We start from the raw sequence: 19658 nt of genomic DNA on the forward strand, positions 1-19658 counted from the left end.
CCTACACCAGCCCTCTGATTCTTATCTTTTCTCCCCTACTTTATATTTCTTTGTCTTTTTGCTCCCCTTTGTGGGAGACCTTCTTATCTTTATTTTCCACTTTTTCTTTGTTGAGTTTATAATGTGTGTTATATTTTTTCCACATAGGTTTTTTTTTTTTAGTGTTTCTTTTATCCTATTCAGAGTGTGTGTGTGCGTGTATATACAATATTTTCTCCTGTATTTCAAAATAGATTAACAAGGAATTATTTTGAGTATTCTCCTTGTAGAGTCTCCACTCCATTTAAATTAACCTTTTTTTCTACTGGTTTTTGGTCTCTTTTTTTCATTTTAGAGGAATTCCTCAGACATCTAGTGCTCTTTGGTTGTTTGCCCCTTTGGGCCATATGACCTATTCCAGATCTCAGGTCACCACTCCCAAAACTATAGTAGTCTATTAGGCCTAGCTGAGAAAACAGTGATCTATCCTACCCTAGATGAATGGGAACTTTAGCAGACCAGGCCTAGGCAGGAATGAAACAGACAAAATGGTTTTCACAAGTGCCACCCCCTTCCTTCCTCAGGTTTCTTCCACAACTCTAACTCTTCTTCATCCCACTACTGTCCTTCAGGACCTTTCTCATGGATCCTCAGTAAAGCCACTTCAAGTAAAAAAATATGGTCATCTTATTAATATACAGTATGAATGACTGATAAGACTAAGTATGTTTTCTGGTAGTCGGCTTTTAGAAAAAGCATTTCTTGGGGATAAGCCAAAGGAATAGACTCTCAGGGTATAAATTAGTCAACAGCAAAGCAAATCAGCAGAAAGGTGTAAGAAAGTTAATTTCCTTAATAAAAACAAACCTCTCATCCTACAAGGCTGCCAATAGATGGAGAATCTCCACAATAGATGATGGAATAAAACCTTATAATCCCAACTGTTGTCCTTCACGACTCACCTTCCCCTCCAGGATTTCCCTCTAATTATCCCTACAACCATTCCCAGGCCATAAGGAGGCAGAGCTGTTTCCTTTTTGTTCAAGAGTGGACAACACTTTTTCCTCAATATCCCAAAACAGCAAAATGGCAGAATTCATAAAAGATTTTGCAAATGTCTAGAATATAAGCTCTACCCCATCATAATTCCTAGTAAAGCTCTATCTCATGGGTATTATTACAGTTCCCAGTATTCAAGAGCATAAGACTAGACAATCCAATTCCTCTCATTTCAAAAGCAAGATAATGAAGACTTAGAAGCCATTTCTTGTGGAAGCTGCAGACTGGTGGGTTATGAACTATATCTGGCCCACAGATATATTTTATTAGTTCTGCTCTACTTAAGAACTCTAAAAATTTAGCCACCAGCACTGAGAATTTGGAGAAATCATACTTAATAAAAGCAAAAATATGTCTGACATTGAACACACACACAGGCACGAACATGCAAGATCTGCAAACATGTGGACCCTAATCTCACATTGCAACATTTGGCTGTAGTTGACCATTAGCTACCCCTTTGCAAATGGGCACATGCCTTCCAGTTTGCTGGAGCCTCCATCTGGTCCTTCACTTACTTACACTGTCTACCTGCCCTTCAGTAAGCATTTGCAACCCTCAGGAGCTGCAGTTCTATGTCTGAGGACTTACTCTTCCCCAGGTGTTGGACTGGGAGAAACTGTTAGTAATCACCTTCCCCTTCAGAGAACACCCCACCCTTCTCAGGGCTATTATCTCATAGATCTAAGTATATACCATAGAACAGTCTCAAAAGTCATACAAGAGGCATACACTTACAATGGGGTGCTTTTGTTAATAGGGCTTTTGCCTAAGAGTCAGAAGCATCCAGAGGCAAGTTTGGAGATGGATTACATCTCACTAAGTTCCATGTGAACATATACACAGCAAGGGAAAATGTCCATGTGTATATTCTGAGATTCTGGGCCTAGTTATTGTTACTCCAATGAGATACTCTCTGTGAAAAATTCTTTGAAAGATAGGGATGCCTGGGTGGCTCAGCAGTTGAGGGCCTGCCTTGGGCCCAGCATCCCAGGATCAAGTCCCACAACAGACTCCCTGCATGGAGCCTGCTTCTCTCTCTACCTCTCTCTCTCTGTGTCTCTCATGAATAAATAAATAAAATCTTTAAAAAAGAAAAAAAAAGAAAGATAATACAACCTAAGTAAAAAGAAATGCTAGAAAGAGGTAAGCATTTTGAGTGCTTTGGTTTTGGTATCAAAACAACTGAAATAAAAAAAAAAAAAAAAAAACAACAACTGAAATAGGTGAAATTGGGAACTAAATTTACTCTTTAGGAGTCCAGGGTGGCATTTTCACACCTAATCTTGCTGTAGAAGCTTATATTTTTTAATTTAATTTTATTTATTTATTCCTGAGAGACACAGAGAGAGAGAGAGAGAGGCAGAGACACAGGCAGAGGGAGAAGCCCCACGTGGGACTTGATCCCAGGTTTCCAGGATCACGTCCTGGGCCGAGGGCAGCACTAAACCGCTGCACCACCCAGGATGCCCATCTTGCTGTAGAAACTTCTAATAAGAAAAAAAAAAGTCGTGGAGACTGGAATTTTAAGTTTTTGTTAATATGGCAGGAGAAAAATAGAAAAGAACGCAGCAGTGTGAATATTAGAACAATTAAGTCAGGTGTCAGGAGAGGTCTGGTCTAGCCCCAGCCATACCACCCACTAACTTTGTAGCCTGAAAATTATTATTATTTAACCCATCCATCTTCTTTTCCTCATCTATACTATACAGAGAAACCAGAGGATATTTAACAGACCCTCTGGGCTGTACTGTGTACAGGGCACAATTTTATCAAAGGACTCTAAATCTCAAGTCAGATAAATCAAAGAAAACACTACAAATACCAAGAGAACAAATCTGACACAGTAATTAGTTAGTAATTAAAATTTATCTAGAACTGACTGATATACATCCAGAAAATGAGAGCTAAATAAATACACAACATATCAGATTAAATTCTGCTTCAACTAGAAGTGAAAATGTTTTTCTTGTAGATAGCAAACACAAATGGATCAACTGGAAACCATACAAAAATCCTTCCAAAACAACCATAAAAATGTAATTGATTTAACCAGTTACTTATAATGCCCTTTCATTTATGTTCTCCAGTGAACTTGCAGTAGTCTTATAAGATAAAACAAGAAGCAAAATGAGCCTTTCTGAGCCTTTTGTGATTATAATGTTGAGTGACAGATTCTCCAGAATGAACAATGGACAATGAAATAGTCTGGCCAAATTAAACACTTTTGGCAAGCAGACTGAGCCTTTATCTCAGTCAAGGAATCATTGTTACTCCATGAAAATATCTAAAACTGTGCCAAGTTGTATCACTGCCACTGAAATTGGAATGGCTTCAACATCCCATAAAAACAGTGACTTTCAATGAACTGCTTCAGCTAAATCATGCTAGAGGGAAAACAGATGAACAATCTCATTGTGTTATATGTCAGTTCAAAAGATCCAATCAACACAGGTTATCAGGGACGCCCCTCAAGCGAGGATTACCACCTGAGATAAACACACCTGGATTCCCAGGAACTTTTCGTTTTATGCTGACTAAAATGAAGTAATTAATGCCATTGCAAAGGAGGCTAAAATAACATATTCAAAGGGAGCAGCACCAAATAGCCAGAAATATCAATAAAAGGCAAAATCAGGAAGTAAGACAGAACCAGTGTGCACTACTTGAGACATCATTTTCCAAGAATTTAGACTACTACAGAACAGCACAGTGACTTACAAGAGTAATAATTCACAAAAGAAATCTACACTATTTAATATCTCAAGAAATATCTGAGAATCTGTGATCTTATACATACTTGCTTAAAAGTTTAAAAAAGAAATATACCAGGGGCACCTGGGTAGCTCAGTTTTTTACCATCTGACTCTTGATTTCAGCTCAGGTCATGATCTCAGGGCTGTGAGATTGAGCCCTGCTTCAGGCTCTGCACTGCTTGAGATTCTCTCTCCTGATCCCACCACACTGTTCTCTTTCTTTCTCTCTCCCTCTCTCTCAAATAAATTAAATTAAATTAAGCCAAAAGAAATACACCAATTTTTTTTTCTTCTTATACGGTCCTTTAGCTTTTCCTGTCTGCAGTGACTGCAGGATGGAGAGATAATAGTCAATGTACTACAAATGGAATTTGACATTTTAAGTGCAGAATTTAAACTTCAGAAAAAGAACAACCAAACTAACACAAGGAATCAAAGTTCAAATATATCCAATACAGAAACATTTTCAGTCTGATAAATAACATACATCTGATTATTTTCACTGTCTCGAATAGTGTCAGTCATTGTTATCTTTGATTTCATTAGCTATTTTGTACTTAAATTTTAATATGTGGGTTCAGTTATCTGAGACCCCCCAATGCCTCAAATAACCAGTGAGGACATAACTTGATAGGGGTTGAGGGAGAAGTGATTTATAATATCCTCTCCCATTTCTTTGTTCAGAAGATCTCTTGGCCTCTCTATGGCAAATGACAAGACTTCTCAGGCTAAGCCAAACCTTAAAGGATTTTCTATTTTAATGTTTTCTATTTCCTCTGCGTTAGGAAAAAGGAAAACGTTTTGTTTTAGTGGATATTGCTGATTTGCAGTTTGCTAAATCTGAGACATATTAAGGAGATTATCATATTATATCCTTAAATATGCTCATAATTTGAAAGCAAGATTTGCCACATATAGCTGCTGCTAGATAACCAAGATTTTTCTATGTTGGGCAGCCCCGGAGACCCAGCGGTTTGGCGCCGCCTTGGGCCCGGGGGGTTGATCCTGGAGACCAGGGATCGAGTCCCGCATTGGGCTCCCTTCATGGAGCCTGCTTCTTCCTCTGCCTGTGTCTGTGTCTCTGCCTCTCTCTCTCTCATTCTCTCTCTCTCTCTGTCTCTGTGTCTGTCATGAATAAATAAATAAAATCTTAAAAAAAAAAAAAAGATTTTTCTATGTTAATACACTTTCGTCCCCCCCTCCCCCCCCACGCTCCGGTGGCTCACTGGTTTAGCGCCACCTTCAGCCCAGGGCATGATCCTGGAGACCTGGGATCGAGTCCCACGTCGGGCTCCCTGCATGGAGCCTGCTCATCCTTCTGCCTGTGTCTCTGCCTCGCTCTCTCTCTCTCTCTCATGAATAAATAAATAAAATATTTTTATTTTATGTATTTATTTATTTTTTAAAAATATTTTTAAAAATACACTTTCATTACAGGATTACTTCCCTGTATATGCTCAGTTGGGGCTTCTTCTTCTTCTTCTTCTTCTTCTTCTTCTTCTTCTTCTTCTTCTTCTTCTTCTTCTTCTTCTTCTTCCTTTTTCTTCTTCTTTCTTCTTCTTCTTCTTCTTCTTCTTCTTCTTCTTCTTCTTCTTCTTCTTCTTCTTCTTCTTCTTCTTCCTTCTTCTTCTTCATCAAAGCCATTGCAATGGCCATTCTAGAAAATGTCTTTGCTCATGATCTTAACAGTGTTTGGGCAAACTTAGATTGTTTTTACTCCTTGATCTTGATGGGCTCTGTAAATTATTATCTGGTAGAGCAATCATCAGCTTAAATGTCAAGGGCCCTAAACAGCCCAAGAAGATAAACAAGAAGGGAAAGAAGCTTTAAGGTTTGTACATGTGAAGGAATCCTTTAATACAGTGCTTCTCTCGGTTTTCACCAAAGTACCACAAAGGCAGAGAGGAGTCAAAGAAATCTAGGAGATACACTGAATTACCCCAAGCCAGAAATTTCTTTGAAATATCATGTTTTACATTGAAAATTCATATGGATTTTGAATTCTACTTCTCAGATACTAACATTTGCTTTAATTCAAAATGTAAAAAACTTATCAGGTATATTCCTCCAAATAACCAATTACACTGATGGTTGTGATTATGTACTGTGTTTGTCTGGGGGCATTTAGTAAACTTCTCAGCATCCCACAACCACTTCTATGTATTCCCCAAATGTTTACATAACTCAGTGTGAGGCACAAGGACATTTAACTCAATTGTAGGTCAAATACTCTCTAACACATCACTACCTAGGTGTGTTTTCCTATTTCTATATTCCTCCACTTCTTTCTAGTTCTCCAAGATCAGGTTGGGCTTTATTTTTTTCCAAAAGTCTCCTCTGGTATCTCTGTCCAGTAATGATTTCCCTTTCTCATCTCCTTTAGCACATCTTGCTCACATCACATATTTTATTTGATCATATATAATTCTGTACTACTTCTATTTATATCTTTTGTCTTTTTTTACAGCTTTATTAAGATGTTATTGATATATAACATATGTAAGTTTAAGGTGTGTAAAGTGATCATTTGATATATTTGATATACATTGCAAAATGGTTAATGCAATAAGGTTAGGTAAGACCTCCATTCCCTCACATAATTACCCTTTGTGTATATGTGTGGTGATAACATTCAAGATCTACTCTTAAAAAAAACTACTCTTAAAATTTTTCAACTATAAAAATACGTTCAAGAATATAATATAATATAATTAATTATAGTCACCATGCTGTACATTGGATCAAACTTACTTATCTTATAGCTAAGCTTATACCCATTTCTCCTGCCCCCAAGCCCCTGGCAACCACCATTCTACTCTACTTCTTTGAGTTCAGATTTTTCAGATTATACAAATAAATGAGAACACATAGTACTTGTCTGTCTCTGTCTTATTTCAGTTAGCATTTTCTTCACCCATCCATCCATCAATGGACATTTAGGTTGTTTCCATGTCTTGGCTATTGTGAAAAATGTCGTGATGAACATGGGAGTGCAGATACCTCTTCAAAATAGTAATTTCATTTCCTTCAGATATACACCCAGAGGTGGGATCCCTGGATCATATGGTAATTCCATTTTTAATCTTTTGAGGAACCTCCATGCTGCTTTCCACAGTGGCTTCACCAATTAACATCCACACTAAGAGTACACAAGGATTTCCTTTCTCCACATTCTTGCCAGTACTTGTTACCTCTTGTCTTTTTGACCATAGTCACTCCAGCAAATGTGAGGTGATGTCTCATTGCGGTTTTGATTTGCATTTCCTTGATGGTTAGTAGTGTTGAATATCTTTCCATGTACCTGTTGGCTATTTGCACATCTTCTTTGGGGAAAAAGTCTATTCAAGTAGTCTGCCCATCTTTAATTTGGATTGTTTGGGGTTTTTTGCTAATTGGCTTATAGGAGTTCCTTATATATTCTGGATATTAACTCTTTTTTTTAATTTATTTTTTATTGTTGTTCAATTTACTAACATACAGAATAACCCCCAGTGCCTGTCACCCATTCACTCCCACCCCCTGCCCTCCTCCCCTTCTACCACCCCTAGTTCGTTTCCCAGAGTTAGGAGTCTTTACGTTCTGTCTCCCTTTCTGATATTTCCCACACATTTCTTCTCCCTTCCCTTATATTCCCTTTCACTATTATTTATATTCCCCAAATGAATGAAAACATATAATGTTTGTCCTTCTCCGATTGACTTACTTCACTCAGCATTGACTTACTTCACTCAGCTGGATATTAACTCTTAATCAGATGGATGGTTTACAAAATTTTTCCCCATTCCATAGTTTGCCTTTTCACTTTGCTGATTTTTTGCCGTGCAGAAGCCTTTTAGTTTGATGCAGTCCCACTTATGTATGTTTTTGTTGCTTGTGCTTTTAACGTCATAGCCAAAAAAACTGCTGCCAAGTCCAATGTGAAGGAGCTTTTCCTATGTTTTCTTCTACTCATTTTATAGTTTCGGGTCTTACATTTAATCCTTTAATCCATTTCGAGTTAATTTTTGTTCATGGTGTAAGACAGGGGCCCAATTTCATTCTTTTGCATGTGAAAATCCAGTTTTCCCAATACTATTTATTGAGAAGACTATCCATTCCTCACTGAGGATTCTTGGCACCCTTGTCAAAGGCTCTTGATTCTATTCCTCTGGTCTATGTGTCTGTTTTTTTGCCAATACCATATTGTTTTGATTACTATAACTTCATTATATAGCTTGAACTCAGCAAGTGTGATGCCTCCAGTTTTGTTCTTCATTCTCAGGATTGCTTTGACTATTCAGGTTTTTTATGGTTCCATACATATTTTAGGATTATTTGTTCTAGTGATCCCTGGGTGGCGCAGCGTTCTATTTCTGTGAGTAAAATGCATTGAACTTTTATAGAGATTGCATTGAATCTATAGATGGCTTTGGGTCTTTTGTCTTGATTCATATTCATAATAATTACACAAACTTATGGGTATTTTTTTTTTAAGATTTTGAGAGAGAGAAAGAGTGAGCAAAAGTGGAGAGGGAGGAGCAGAGAGGGAGAAGCAGACTCCCCACTGAGCTGGGAGCCTGACGTGGGGTTTGATCTCAGGACCTCAGGATCACAACCTAAGCAGAAGGCAGACGCTTAACCAACGAGCCATCCAGATGTCCCTTAAGGGTAATTCTTTATGTGTAACACATATCTACTGCTACATAGCAAGCCATCACAAAACAATGGCTTAAAACATCAATAATGTATTGTTTCTTATGATTCTGGGGTCAATAATTTAGGCGTGGCTCACCTGAGCAGTTCTCCATCTTATCTCACCTAGAATCAGTAACATGACTTGCAGTCATCTGGTAGCTCGACTGGAGATAGAGGAACTAAAATGTGCACATTCATGTGTCTGGGCTGAGATGCTAGCTGTTGCCTGGGTCTCTCTGTGTGGTCTCACACCATTTGTTAGTCTAGCCCATACTTCCTTTCACGGCTGCAAAAATGTTCCAAGAAATGGGGGTGCTTAGGAGCTCAGTCTGTAGAGCATGAGATCCCTGTTCTCAGGGTCATGAGTTCAAGCCCCACAGTGGGTATGGAGCTTACGTAAAAATAATTAAAAAAAAAAAAAAAAAAAAAAGGAATGGTCTAAGAAATGAAGCAGGGAGCTCCAAAGCACTCTGAAGCCTAGGCTCTGAGAAGTATGAACAGACAAATCAGTGGGGTTTAGGGACTGCCCAAGGACAGGAAGGGCACTGATTAATAAAAAGAGATATAAGTCAACTAAATTAATCAAGGAACTGACCAAGTCTACCCAACCTAAGTCTAAAGAACAATCAATCTACAGTTGCTTGACAGTATTATCAGTACATGACAAAAGAATGTGAAATAGCTGTTTCCATAATTTGGCTATTATAGACAATGTTGCTATAAACATTGGGGTGCATGTATCCCTCTGAATTAGTCTTCTTGTATTCTTTGGGTAAATACCTAGCAGTGTAATTGTGGGATTGTAGGGTAATTCTATTTTTACCTCCCCCCGCCCCCAAGATTTATTTATTTGAGAGAGAGCACAAGCAAGAGGGGCAGAGGAAGAGGGAGAGAGAATCTCAAGCAGACTCCACACTGAGTATGGAGCCCAACATGGGGCTCAATCTCATGATCCTGAGACCATGACCCAAGTCGAAATCAAGAGTCAGTTGTTTAATCGACTGTGCCACTCAGGTGCCCTTATTTTTTATTTTTTAAGGAGCCTCCATACTATTTTTCAGAGTGGCTGCACCAGTTTGCATTCCCACCAACAGTCTAAGAGGATACCTCCTTTTCTACATCCTCACCAACACCTGTTGTTTCTTGTGTTGTTAATTTTAGCTATTCTGACAGGTGTGAGGTGATATCTCACTGTAGTTTTGATCTCACTGATCATTTTCCTGATGATGAGTGATGTTGAGCATCTTTTCATGGGTCTGTTGACCATTTGTGTGTCTTCTTTGGAAAAATGTCTATTCATGTCTTCTGACCATTTTTCAATTGGATTATTCGTTTTTTGGGTGTTGAGTTGTATAAGTTCTTTATATATTTTGGATACCAACTCTTTTTTTTTTTATTTTTATTTATTTATGATAGTCAGAGAGAGAGAGAGGCAGAGACACAGGCAGAGGGAGAAGCAGGCTCCATGCACCGGGAGCCCGACGTGGGATTCAATCCCGGGTCTCCAGGATCGCGCCCTGGGCCAAAGGCAGGCGCTAAACCGCTGCGCCACCCAGAGTTCCCGGATACCAACTCTTTATTGGATATGTCATTTGCAAATATCTTCTCCCATTCCATAGATTGTCTTTTAGTTTTATTGTTTGTTTCCTTCACTGTACAAAAGCTTTTTATTTTTATGTAGTCCCAATAGTTGTTTTTTTTTTTTTTCCTTGCTCAGGAGACATATCTAGAAAGAAGATGCTATGGCCAATGTCAAAGGAGTTACTGCATGTGTTTTCCTCTAGGATTTTCATGGTGTCCGGTCTCACATTTAGGTCTTTAATCCATTTAGAGTTTATTTTTGTCTATGGTGTAAGAAAGTACTCCAGTTTCATTCTTTTGCAGGTAGCTGTCTAGTTTTCCCAAACCATTTGTTGAAGAGACTGTCTTTTTCCCAACGGATATTCTTTCCAAGTGTTCCCAATATATATAATGGAATATTACTCAGCTAAAAAAGAATGAAATCTTGCCATTTGCAATGACATGGATAGAGCTGGAGAGTATTATGCTTAGTGAAATAAGTCAGAGAGAGACAAATAACACATGATTTCACTCATATGTGGAATTTAAGAAACAAAACAAATGAGCAAAGGAAAAAGAATGAAAAAGAGAGACAAACTAAGAAACAGACTTTAACTATAAAGAACAAACTGATGGTTACCAGAAGGGAGGTGGGTGGGAAGACGGGTTAAATAGGTGATGGGGATTAAGGCGGGCACTTGTGATGAACACCAGGTGATGTAGGGAAGGTTGAATCCCTATATTGCACACCTTAAACTAATATTACACTATGTTAACTAGCTGAAATTTGAATTAAAACATTAAATAAATAAAGAAGGCAATTCCCTTTCCAAACTACAAAATTTTGGCAAATCAATACAATACTTTGTAATACAATAAAACTATGTTGTACTTGTTGGAATCATTTTTTAGAAAGTGTGAAATGATATCTATTACTTAAAAACTTTAGAATCCTATTCTAACTCTCAATTTAGGAATAAATTAAATAAACATATTGTTCACTCTGTGACACACGGCTTAGAGTATGTAAAAAACTACCACCACCACCAACAAAAAAACAAACTTCCAGAAACCTTCAACTGGAGCCAAAAACTACTGTGACTTCAGTTTGGTTCTATGCTAGTCAGGCAGTACTTTTAACAATGAATCACTTTCATGAGTGATTTGATTTTTTTTTTTAAGACTTATTTATGATAGACATAGGAGGGAGAAGCAGGCTCCATGCTAAGAGTCCAACGCGGGACTCGATCGCGGGACTCCAGGAACGCGCCCTGGGCCAAAGGCAGGCGCTAAACCGCTGAGCCACCCAGGGATCCCCTGAGTGATTTTATTTAAAAGGCGGTTAATAATTGCTCATACAGAACCCATAGGGGATTTTTTTTTTAAGATTTTATTTATTCATTCATGAGACACACACAGAGAGAGAGGCAGAGACACAGGCAGAGGGAGAAGCAGGCTTCATGCAGGGAGCCCGACGTGGGACTCGATCCTGGGACTCCAGGACCGTGCCCCGGGCTGAATGAAGGCAGCCCTAAATCGCCGAGCCACCCGGGCTGCCCCCCATAGGGGATTTAAACCATTTTTTATTTTCTTATTCACTAGCCAGAATCCTACATACTAGGATAATGTAGCTGAATTGGAAAATACCTTCTTGTCTCACTTAACTTGTTTCAAGAATTTAGAAGAACTTTTTTATACACAGAAACAGCCCCAACAATATTTAAGAGTACATTCATTCAGGAAGAATTGGGATATGTCAGGACTACACAGGTTTGGTGTATATTGACTAATTGTAGTTTTAATTTTTTGAAAGGAAGATACTAAATGAAAATTCAAGGGACAGCTTATTTATTTCTTTAAATCTGCCAAGCAATCAGTATCTCCTTAGATTTTTTTCCCTTAGGCTTATGAGGTTTGGAGACCTTCCTGTCTAAACTATATGTTCTTTGATCTAATTTTTTACTTTGAGTTCCTGTGAAGGAAAAGTCGTGTTACTAGTTTCTCTGAGACACTTCAGTACTTTACATATTCCAGCTGGATCCTGTACAGGGGCATTAACAGAGCAGTAATGAAGGCTGACACATCAGGTGGGAATATAACTCAAGGCAAGACCAACAAAGTGTCTTTGAAGATACAGGTTATTGGAAACTGCCCAGTGTTCTAATCTCAGCATACATTAAATTTAGTTGTATTAATTAACAGTTTTAATGTCTGCTGTCTTAAACAATGCTTTAAAACCCATAGGGATTTGATTCAAATAAGTTCTTGGGCTCTCTGAGACCTGACCAAAGGAAGAAAAATGAATGCCCCCAAAGATCTGAAAAGTATAGGCTTATAACAACCTATTAGGAAAACTTGAAGGCTTTTATCACTTCTCAGGCAAATCAGTGGGGTTTTTTCTTTTTTTTTTAATTTTTAATTTTTTTTATTTTATTTTTTATTTATGAGTCAGAGAGAGAGAGAGAGAGAGAGGCAGAGAGGCAGAGACACAGGCAGAGACACAGGCAGAGGGAGAAGCAGGCTCCATGCACCGGGAGCCCGACGTGGGATTCGATCCCGGGTCTCCAGGATCACACCCTGGGCCAAAGGCAGGCGCTAAACCGCTGCGCCACCCAGGGGTCCCTCAGTGGGGTTTTTTCAATGCTCATCCCCTGAAGCTCTATCTTTTCACATAATTCACACATTTGACAAATGTATGTGGAAACCATGTGTAAAGTTCACAGTATGGTTGAGGTTAAAAAAAAAACCTGCTTATTTAAAAGGGTGTGTTTAAAGGCTCTATTGCAATTGCTAACATATTTAAATACCTAAGGCCATGAATTTTTATTTCCAGTCTTTCTTTTTTTTTTTGTTCCAGTCTTTCTTAATCACAAAGAAAACTGAAAAACGTTTAAATCATAGTTTAAAAAATGTGATTTAATTTTTAAATTTAAATTTTAAAATGAAAAAATTTAAATCACAAAATTTCTAAATGAAAATTACAAATAATTATAATAAACCTAAATCACTTGTTTTTCACTGGAAATTAGGAAGCACATACAAAACCCCATTACTATCTTGGTATAATGTATGTAGTCACTTCACTGCCAAAGGGATAGGTTTCCCTAACAGGAATTGTTCTCTCATATCTCTTCTCAAGACCCCGGGAACCATGTGCCTGCAATTTCTGGGACTCACCTCCGGAAGGCAACGTTCTTTTTAGTTGGCATCTTGATCATCAAAACCATTTTTATAAGTTATGGGGAACTCAGAATCAACTATTTCAATTAGCAATGTCTTAGTGTTCTCAAATCCTTATTAGCTCTGTGGCAGGCAGCAAGTCAAGTAACTTCTCTGAGCCTCAGTGTCCTCTATATATGGAGGATTCTATTCTAAACTTGAAAGTTAGCACAAGAATTAGAGATGATAATGCTAATTATAGGAACACTATTATTTATTGAAAACCTAATGTGAGGGGGATCCCTGGGTGGCTCAGCAGTTTAGCGCCTGCCTTTGGCCCAGGACACGACCCCGGAGTCCCGGTATTGAGTCCCACGTCCGGCGCCTGGCATGGAGCCTGCTTCTCCCTCCTCCTGTGTCTCTGCCTCTCTCTCTCTCTATGTCTATCATAAATAAATAAATAAATCTTAAAAAAAAAAAAAGAAAAGAAAACCTAATGTGAATAGGCACTGTGCAGGAATTTTACAAATAATATCTCACTAAGTCCTTCCAACTATCCTATACTGCAGGTATTACTAACTCGTATCTTTAGAGATAAGAAAACTGAGGCTCAGAATAATCAAGAATGTAGCCTAAATTTCATAGCAACTCAGTGGTGACCAGGAATTTATCTTTCCAGTATATAATACAAATAACATGCCTAGTAAGTTTCCTTGTGCACAGTAAATATTAGTCATTCTTAACCATCCTTACTATTGTTATTGCTGTACTTAATTTTATATAACTGGTGCCTGAAAGACATAAAAAAATTTTAGTATTATTTCTAAGAGGATTTAAAATAAATATAAAACTCTATTATGATCTAGTTGTTCAAATATCTTAACATTTCCCCAAAGTATACTTGAGCAGAGAATGCGAAGACAAAGAGAAGATTTGTAAATTAAGGTTTATGGTCAATTAAATGCTATATATTTTATTCTCCTGGAGAGTCTCAAGAAATATTAGCATATTAAAGAGATGTCTTGCAGTAAAGCATACTATTAATCTAGTTTAATCCAACACTTTCAAATGTATTTAACAAAGGAATTCTTTCTTCACGTAATATTTATGATGTGAAATCAGTGTTCTGTGGAGGACATTTGAGAAAAATGAATCTGTTGAAATTCCTCTTCCAAGTTGAGCATGTAATGTTTTGATGGTTCTTCTTTTTCTGCCAACTCAACTCCCCACTGTGGATGTGCTGTGAAATGTCAGAACTGACAATAAAGTCCTTCTGACACTTAACTGTTAAACCTAAGTTTTTCTTAGGCTTTTCTCACATCAGTACAACATTCTTTCTACTTCTCTCCATATTGCAGCTACAGGTAAAATCTCAAAGCTTTCCTGAAACTTCTGTTTACAGTCTTTCTTTGCTTTCCTTATACGCCTTACCTCCTCCACCATTCAGCTGCTTCTGAAGTTCTGTTGACTCTAACTTAAATGTCATTGCTATTTAACTTGTTATGTGCTTATCACTTCACAATTAAATTGTTAAGTTCCTTGGTGTCTGGAACCATGCATTGTGTGGCCATGTCCCTAAAAGAGCACGGACACAGTGCATTGCTCATTCAATTCTTCCACAAATTGGCACTAAGCATCTCTAATGTGCCAAGCTCTGTTCCAAGTGCTGAGGGTATTAGTAGTACCCCTGCAAGGTCATCAGTACTCCACTCTGATGGAACTTTGATCATACTGGAGGACATACATAAATAAGTCTTTGAGTAAGTACATAATGTAATGTCAGATAGGAAAAAGTTGTATGAAGCAAAAAAGGGCATGTGAAAAGGCCTCTAGAGAAGGAATATTTAAGCTGAAATCGAATAAAAGGAAAGAACCAGTCATTCAATGAGAAGGTCAGAAAGAAGAGGGTTCTAGATCAGAGGAAAGGGCCAGGGCAAAAGTTGAAGTCTGGTTCAATCTGCTAAATGGGAGGAACAGCAGGAAGGTCAGTGTGGCTAGAACATGCATAATTAGTCAGGGCAATCCGTATGATAACAACTTAGAGTGGTGGGTATGAGCCAGACTGCAGTAAGGAATTTGGATGTCATTTTAGGTGGTAATGGGAATTATTACCTAAATGCTGCAGGCATAGAATGAGCTAAATGTGTTTTCATGTTAGAGGACCACTCCAACTGCAGAATAAAGAATGAAATGTAGGAAGTCAAGGTAGGAATCAGGGAGGCCAGTTACCGGCTATTTCAGTCATCAAAGCAAGACATGATGGTGATTTGGATGAGGGTGGTGGCAGGAGGGCAAAGGACATAGACAGATTCTGGATGTACTTTGACCTAAGAGACAACAGGATTTATTAGCTTGAGCAAACTAGAGCATGTTGATATTTCCTACGTGTGGAGATCTGGGAGATCAATGGCGCTGGGGGAAAGAGTGAGGAACGGAATCAAGAATCCTTTTGGTCATATTAAGGGTGAGAGGTCTATAAGACATCAGGAATATGTGTCATTTTTACCTGATTTTGAAGCTCATGGGAAAGAGTAGAGCCAGATACATATATGGAAGTCGCTAGTACTGAAATAGTATATGGGCACTATATCATCTAAGGACAGATTATAACCCCAAGGCAACTTGAGAGATTGACACTGAGAAAGGGGAGCCAAAATGGTGGGTGGAAGCCCAGGATGATGTGATATGGAGAAGCCCAAAAGAATAAAGTACAGCCAGAATGAGGGAATAGTTAGCCAAGTAAAATGGCAAAGATCAAGATGAGGAAAAAACCCATGGAGTTGTTCAACATAGAGGCAATCAGAGCAGGTTCAGTGGAGTGGTGACAACCCAAGCTGGGAAGAGTGGGTTGAAGGCATTGATGAGGACTGGTAAGCATTCAGTGCAGGTGAACTCTTCAAAATGATCAGCTGTGAAGAGAAAGCAGAGAAGTGGCACAGGAGCTGGAAGGTACATGGAGCCAGGTAAGGGCTTCCCCGACCCCAGGGTGGGAAAACTCCATTTTATCTACATAGAGTCAAGAAGGGAAGATTAACAATGTGGAAAAGAGAAGGACTCATTGCACACGTAACTCTGCTTAATTACTGTAGAATTTTAAATATATGTGATTGAACTGTGACAATTAGCAAGAAATAAAACTGAGTGGTAATAACAAGAGTATTAATTTGTATTTAGTGCTTATTATGGGCTAGGCACTGTTTTATGTGCTTCTTATAATATATTAGCTTCTGCACTCCTCCAAATATCAGTAATTGTTCTCACATTACACTTGATGAGGAAATTGAGATACAGAGATGTTGGGTAACTTTGTCCAATGTCATGGAGGTAGGAAGAGACAGGACCAGGATTCACACTCAAATGATCTGACTCTGAGGCTTTAACTACCAGGATAAACTGGCATAAGGTTGCACACCTGCTGGCATTTCCTCAGTTCACAACCCGTTTTATGACTCACCAGCTCTCAGCTACCTCTTATTTCTCCTGAGCATACAGTTACAAAGGTTGAAAGGAACTGCTTTTCACCTGTTTTCCCTAGTTAAGGCAGTCATATGAGACGGCCCATCCAATTAGATGTGGGCAGCAATTCTATCAAAACAGCCTCTTTTAGAATATTTATAAATATATACTACACATTAAAATACAATTTTTGACAGAATAGTTTTTTTCCCATTCAAGTATTCCGCCTATATACACATTAAATATTACTTCAACGGCCACATGGGATTCACTTATTGGGATATACCACAGTTTACTTCAAATATATATATATTTGTGGACTTATTAATTTATATAAGAAGGCCATGTTCTTGGCAGAAAAATTAGAAAGCACAGCTTAGCAAAAAGAATTCCACTCGTTCTTTCATTTAATAAATATTACCGCATTTCCTTTTTATGTCATACAACTATTACAAATCAAGCTTTCAACTGCTATTTAAAAGCACGAGGAAAATGCAAAAGAAGAATTGCAGGATATAAAACTATATAGAAAGCATGTGGAAAAAATTAGCAAAAAACAATTAAATCACATATATACATACACATATGAGAAAGAGAGGGAGAAATCTAAGCAGTGATTATTATTTCTGGATGTGAGATATGAAGGATGATTTTTATTTTCTTCTGCTTGCCTTCTTTTACCTTATTTTTCTATAATGAACATAAATGATTTTAATACTCAGAAAAATGTTACTTCAAAAATTAAATATTTCTACATATTATGCTGAGAGTACATGCATTATCAGACATCTGGTTTGAAGCTAAAATGGAATTCATTAAGATAGTAAGTCATAGGGGATATAAGGACAAGTTTATTATTTCAATTACTCAATAATGCTCCAAGTGATTCCACTGTCAAGAGCACTGTTCAGGATGTGTGTGTGTTTGTGTGTGTGTTTTGTGGGGCACTGCATAATTATCCATGCTAATTAGTATATATTTAACAAATGATGGACAATTAACATGGAGCTTTGTTCCTGCCACTAGATCTACCTAGGAGAGAAAGAAAGAGAGAGAGAGAGAGAGAGAGAGAGAGAGAGGCAGGTCCAGGAGATATTTTCAAGGAAAAAAAATTCCCTAAAATATAAGTAGAAAACTCAGATACTTTCCTCTATCCCTTTGTTCGGGCTATCCTTTCAGATGCCTCCCTCCTTTAAACTTTTTCATTGTAAAAAATTATACTATATATATATAAATTATACTATATATATAAAAATTATACTATATATATACTCAAAAATATGTACAATAAGCCCCACATTCCAATCACTCAAGCTTCAGTAATTATCAACATTTGTAGGATCTTTCTTTCTAATTCACCTGCCTTGCATTCATAGGAAACAATACGAACAGGAAAACTCTGTAGAAAACATTTTAAAGATTAAGCAAATAGAAGATGGATTCTTTTTTTTTTTTAGAACTTCACTGCACAGAGTTGCCCTAAGCTTTGAAGTCCCCAAAGAGTTTCTGAGTCCTGCTGATGCAGACACCACCTTTCCCAGCCGGTGTACTCTTCCTCTCCAATAGCTACATGGCTACGCATTATTACACTTAGAAAATGGAAGAACTGAAAGAAAGAAAGCAATCAACTCTGTAGGACAGAACTGGAGAAAACATGGCATATGACCCAGAGAAAGTGTGGCCAAGAAGACAGTCCGGGGATAAGTGGGCAGTGGGCTGGGCAGGATACCCCTTTTAGGTGGTTGCCAAGCAAGGCTAGCGGGGTGTTACCAAACTGTCATCTGGTGGTACCTACCCAAACTGTTGTCGCTGCTCATGGGCCACAATGCAATTCTATCCCTCAGCTTCTTTTTACAGGAGTTGTCTGACTTCTCAGAAAGACCTACTTCCTCCTTCCTAATTTCTCGAACCAGCTGCATGCGGCACCTTGTAAAATGCTGAAAGGAAATCTTCCCATGTTCATCTGCGCCCAACTGGTTCATGATCTCAGCCACAGACTCTTCCATATTCAATTGGCAACAGACCATCAACAAGTCATTTCTACAGGAAGGGTGAACAGAAGAAAACTCGTTAGGAGAGACATTTAGGCAAGAGAACATGGTTAATGGGGGAGAAAATAGCATTTCTGTGAATATATCCACACACAGGAAACCTATTTCCAACTTTCTTATTGCTTCTAGAAAAGTGGTGAGTGTGCAAAAAAGACCCGTTTCATCTGGGTGACTCTAGACATGAACTCTATTCACTTATTTGGAAATGAGGCAACTCTGAATCCTTTGGTTCTTTTCCTTCCTGTCTCCACTCTCCCTCCCCATCTTTCTTTTGAAATCGATGGAGCACCTGTAGAGCATAGCCCTGTAATCTCACTGCAGGATAAGGTTTCAGAATATAGAAAAGACATTGTTTCTATACCTGGCAGAGTTTAAAATGTAGTCCAATTGTAAAAGAACAATAAAGATTTTAACAAGCTTGTTTTTCAGCTTTCTGCACCAATCAGTGAATTTTAACACTTCTTTAAAAGGCTATTTAGGGGATCCCTGAGTGGCCCAGTGGTTTGGCGCCTGCCTTTGGCCCAGGGTGTGATCCTGGAGTCCTGGGATCAAGTCCCACCTCGGGCTCCCTGCATGGAGTCTGCTTCTCCCTCTGCCTATGTCTCTGCCTTTCTCTGTGTGTGTGTGTGTGTGTGTGTGTGTGTCTCATGAATAAATAAATAAAACCTTTAAAAAAATAAATAAAAGGCTATTTAATCCCAACTTTCATGACTTGGTGCTTGCTTACCTCTTTTTTTCCTGATTTTCTTTGAGTATTTTCCACCTTCCCATCAATAATTATCCCTAAGACCCAGAGCTGGGGTCAAAATCACAAATATCTTCTAGGACTAGGACATAATGTAAATGTATGAAGTGGGTAGATCTAAGACAAGACAGGTTGGTCAAGTCTGGGGATGGACTAGAGAAGTATATCCAGCCTATACGCTTTCAAATTTAAAAAACAAAACTAAAAATAATTAGAAAG

At 38.2% G+C, this 19658-nt stretch overlaps 1 long non-coding RNA gene across 1 annotated transcript in view; it reads right to left on the reverse strand.

Moving 5' to 3' along the window:
- Positions 1-19658, reverse strand: part of LOC144312534 (uncharacterized) — a 181740-nt gene that overhangs the window by 49825 nt on the left and 112257 nt on the right. Inside the window, exon 4 of the long non-coding RNA XR_013378037.1 lies at positions 18439-18683. This is a non-coding gene — a long non-coding RNA (uncharacterized LOC144312534). The remainder of the gene's footprint in view (positions 1-18438; positions 18684-19658) is intronic.

The sequence above is a fragment of the Canis aureus genome, chromosome 4, assembly GCF_053574225.1.
Source record: "Canis aureus isolate CA01 chromosome 4, VMU_Caureus_v.1.0, whole genome shotgun sequence".
In the NCBI taxonomy this organism is placed as follows: Eukaryota; Metazoa; Chordata; class Mammalia; order Carnivora; family Canidae; genus Canis; species Canis aureus.